The sequence below is a fragment of the Eublepharis macularius genome, chromosome 1, assembly GCF_028583425.1.
Source record: "Eublepharis macularius isolate TG4126 chromosome 1, MPM_Emac_v1.0, whole genome shotgun sequence".
In the NCBI taxonomy this organism is placed as follows: Eukaryota; Metazoa; Chordata; class Lepidosauria; order Squamata; family Eublepharidae; genus Eublepharis; species Eublepharis macularius.
The window spans coordinates 90,884,217-90,889,370 of NC_072790.1; positions in this window are offsets into that span (position 1 = coordinate 90,884,217).

The following is a 5,154-nucleotide window of genomic DNA, read 5'->3' on the forward strand; positions in this document are numbered from 1 at the left end:
TTAGCTACAGTTGACCTCTAGAAAGAGCCAGATGCATTCATGTTTGACTGCACAAAGTCAAGGAATGCTAGTCTACCCCCACCCCATGTTTTGTGCTTACGTCTGAAAAAATTAAATAAATTACATGGAGAGTAAACTTATTTTTTTTAAAGTATAGAGCTTCTGATTGTTCTCACAGGTTGCTTGCAAGGTGTCCATACCTCGATCATTGTTCCTCAATTACATGTGAAGTAAATTCCTGATTGGACTGCCTTGATATTCCCCATTAAGTTTGTCATAAGTAGGGTTCTGTTAAGATCACTTTACATCTCAGCAGTAGCATGTGGGTCACTCACAAAGTAAAACATGATAAAATTATACAAACAGCATAAAACGTTCCACCACTGAAAAAACTCTGTCTGTGGTTGCCTGTATCCTGCATCACCTCTGCAGGCAGAAGCACAGATACCAGGGCTTCTGAGGAGGATCTTAAATGGCAGTATTGGAGGAGACAGTCCTTTAAGTATTTCATATCATACCCAAGCTTTTTAGGGCTTTACAGATAATAACACACACTTTGAATGGTGATGAGATGATCTTTCCGCTCAGAACCCAGCCCCTGACAGTAGCCTGGCCATTGTATTTTGGACAAATTGAAGTTTCCAGATACCAGAGGAAATCTTACTTCTGTTGTGTTCTAATCCTTTCTTTGCTCTTCAAATGCTGCTGCTCTTCTTAGGTTTCTGTTCAGAGCTATAGCATGTATCAAATCTATACGAATTCCTTTCCCTTTCCCCATCCCATACTTTGTCTCCCATCAAGCAACCATCTCTCTCATTTCTTCTCACTCTCTTTCCTAGCAGCTGTCTCTTGTTGTGACTACAGCACACCATGTTTTGTTCTCCTGGCAAAGGCACAACTCAACTTTCTATGCACAGCTCTGGTAATAACAAAGAGTGGCACTAGATCGGCCACACACAGGCCTCCGGCATGACAGCTACTAAGCTAGGAAGCTCAGAGATTTTCAGAGACAAGAGGCAACTTGTTCTTTATATGATCCCTTGGGGAGATGCTAACAGCTGGCAGCTGGTCAAGAATTTGCTGAAGGAAGACACAAGTAATCAGGTTGATACTCACCAACCTCTACTACATCAGGGCTATGAGGCTCTGCCCTGCCCTGCAGATGCCTGAGAATGGCCCTGGTGGAAATCAAAATGAATTGCTCATTTTGATTCAACAGTACTGGAGGCAATAGGAATCAAAATCTGAAAGGTATGTTTTCTCTTACCCCCATAGAAATAATTAGTTTGAACATCATTGAATGAAATATAAAGGAGTGATGGGGAATATTTTTTACAGCTAGCCACATGAACAATGTCAGGAAAATGATGACACAATGCAGGCCTGTGCTGTCTCAATTTTTTTGAAATCCTATTGTCTTCTTAAATGGGGAAACCTCTTCTGCTCAATTTCCAAGTAAAAATCCTTTCTCATAATGACAACTAACACTAATAGTTGAAAATAAATACAGTCTCCTGCATGAATTCACAATTGCCCAGAGAAGATGTCACACTCAACAACTAAAATATCATATGCAATATGGAATTGAAATATCATACACAAATGCTATAACCCTTATATACAAATATTATCCAAATGTCATGGGCATCCCCATAGCCTTCCATTTTGGTCCATTACCTCTACTTCGTACATCTTTTAGGAAGACTAGTGTTAGAAAAGCTAAAACTAAGTATGAGCTTAGGCTAGCAAGAAATGCAAAAAACAAAAAAAAAGGTTCTTTGGTTATATTCAAAGTAAGAAAAAGAGCAAGGAAATGGTAGGCCCATTGCAGGGATAGGAAAGTGAAATTGTTAAAAGTAATGAAAAGAGGGCTGAAATGCTCTATTCCTTAGTCTTCTCCTGTGAGGGAAATGGTACTCAGAACAGAACACATGATGAAGGGACTTGCAGCCTATAATCAACATCGGGGTAGTACATAAACACCTAGTTTCTTTAAATGAAATTTAGTGCTAAACCACACAAGATGAATTACACAAGGACACTCAAGTGAAGGTAGATGCAATGTTAGCTGCAAAGCATAGTTTGAATTTCACCTCTCTCTACAGAGCCGGCTAGATCACTCCTTAAAGGGTTTGTTAATTTCACCTCTCTACGGAGCTCGCAAAGATGGCTCTTCAGAGGGTTTTTTAATTTCCTCTTTGCCTCCCCTAAAGCTCTGTCAATTATTAACAAACTCTCTGAGGAACGATCTAGCTGGCTGTGTAGAGAGGTGTGAAATTCAAACTGTGCTTCCCGGCTAACACTCCGTCTCCCTTAATTTGAGCGTCCTCGTATAATTCGTCTTGTGTGGTTTAGCTCTAAGTCCTCAGGGCCAGGTGAATTGCATCAAGGGTACTAAAAGAACTTGTGGGTGTAATTTCTGAGCCTCCACCCATTATTTATGAGAATTCTTGGAGAACAAGGTGAGGTGCCAGAAGACTGGAGGTGGGCAAATGTTTTCCCCATCCTCAAGAAGGGGAAAAAGGAGGATCCGGGTAACTACTGACCCTTCAGCTTGATGTCTATACCAGAAAAAGTTTTAAATCAATCCGTTCAATTTATTATTGTCAAAAGACCAGCATTAGCAAATATCAACAGGAAATTGAAATTTAGAACATATTTAAAAATCATTTAAAAGCCATAAAAATCAGACTGTGCACCTAAGACCTTTTTAAAAAAGCGCTAATTCAGTGTTCCTTCAGTCAGGCATTTCCGCTTCCTAATTGCTAGTGTGCAAAATTTTGCTACCACGTATCTTCTAAAAGATGTTTCTGAAAAGTTTCAGTCCTAAAATTCATATAATGCTGCAATGGCTTGAATCTAGCAAGGAGCGGAATAATTAATTGAGGTCTTTCTTCTTGATATAATTCACAATGCAACAGAATGTGTGTAACAGACTCAACTGCTTTTTCAGAGCAGGGACAATAATGTTGCTGCAAAGGCAGCTCAAGAAACCTGCCATGTAACACTGCAGAGGGAAGTGCATCCAAGCCTGCTCTCGAGAAGGCCCATCTGTATCTCTCATATGTAATATCCGAAAGATATGAGGCTGCTGCATAATTCGGCCACATTTTTAAACTGCTATAATTCATTGGAAGCATTGCTTCATCATTTTAAGACTCTATATCAGTCAATCTTTGTAAAATCAGAGTTTTTGCTTTGTTTAATCCCATATCAAAAAGATCTTCTAGATTCAAACCGATTGTTCTAATTTTATCAGCTATCCTTGTGGACCATATGAGATAAGGATCAGAGGATAAAAGGGGAATTAGGTCCTTTGGTTAAGATATATCTTTAACCAATAACAAATCACATATTCCCAAATTTTTAGCTCTAGTGGTAAACCAGCTTCTTGCCTAAGGACAACATTAGAGGTACATCTAGACACATTAAACAAAGATCTAAGAAATTTGGACTGAATGGTTTCAAGGGTCTTAACGTTAGAAGTCAGATCAAGTTGTGACTATAAAAATTGAGGTAAAAGATTTTGCTTGAAAAAGCTTTAGTGCCGCAGGTATAAAGCCAGAGCCCTCTTAAAAAAAAAATAAAATCTAAGAATAGCGTTAGCAATCTTTACTGCAGCACTGGCTGATGAAACCACGTGTGCCATAAAATTAGCATTATGTGTAAAAGTGATTTCTAGATATTGGAATGTTTTAACCTGATCATGGTATTGCCATTGATTTTCCCTCCTAAAGTGTCTGGTAAAATTTTATTTTTTGAATAATTAATTGTTAGCAATTCTACACCACACTGATCACTAATTTTTTTAAGAGCATGCTTTAGGCCAATTTTAGTTTGTGACAGAAGTACAGCATCTTCTTCATACATCAGAACTGGCACCCTTTTCCCTCCTGAGAAGAAAAGTTTTAGAACAAATCATCAAACACCCAGCCCTTGAGCATTTAGAGAGGATGGCTGTGATAACTTAGAGCCAGCATGGGATTCTCAAGAGCAAGTCATGCCAGACTAATCTTATCTCTTTTTTTGAGAAAGTTACTACCTTGCAGGATCAGGGGAATGCTGTAGGCATAGTTTATCTTGATTTCAGTAAGGCTTTTGATAAGGTTCTATATAAATGGGGTCTGACAGCAATTCTGATTCTGTGCAGATCATGAGAGGTAGGGCAGGAAGGGTTACACCAGTGCTTAATTCTCATGGTCCTTTCTTACACACTCAGGGTAATGCTGATTGCCACTTTGGGATTAGGAAGCAATTTTCTCCAGAAAATTTGGCCAGGGATCCTGGAGGTTATTTTTTACCATATTCTGGGCATGGAGCTGGGGTCACTGGAGGTGCCGTGATGGTGGTGGGTAGTTATAAATTTCCTTCATTGTGTAGGGGGTTGGACTAGATGATCCTAGAGATCCCTTCCAACTTTATGATTCTATGATCTCTTCTATAATTAACATAATTCTTTGATGAGATTGGAATTATCCTAAGACCTCCTATCAGTCAAATTACTGCATTTTAAAGAACAAAAATCTGAATGTGTGTGACACTGAGAGATCTCTGTCTTTTGGTGCTACACTTCTGAAGATGCCAGCCACAGCTGCTGGCGAAACATCAGGAACTACAATGCCAAGACCACGGCAATACAGCCCGGAAAACCCACAACAACCAAAAATCTGAATAATAGTCAAAATGCCAAATTTTGTTGGGCAAGGAAGAGGAATAGTTCTTTAGGCTTCCCAGTGTTTCTCTTCATGTCTTTCTTAGAATTTAGATACCAATTGTTATGTATGGTTAGGGTTTGATGAATGTTAATTATAGGTGCTGAACTAACAGTATCCTCAAATGCTTGTTTTCCAAGTCCAGTTTCTTCCCCATGGAAAATCCATTGAGTGGAGGGATCAACTACTCCTCACAGCTTAAAGGATATGGGAGGGGGTGGATAAATTGTTCTTTTAACCCACTTTGTCTCAAGCACCTGCAATAGCTTTGGAAGCTGAACATGGAGGTCAGAAATCCAGGACCTTTCAGCCTCACTGTTAATTTTGAAGTGGCAGTCTTAGAGAATAATGAAGGCCAGGGGATAATGAAGCATGCCTTATTAAAGGTTTTATTTATTTAAAATATTTATATACAGTTTTTACAGAAAAAGATGTCCAAGGT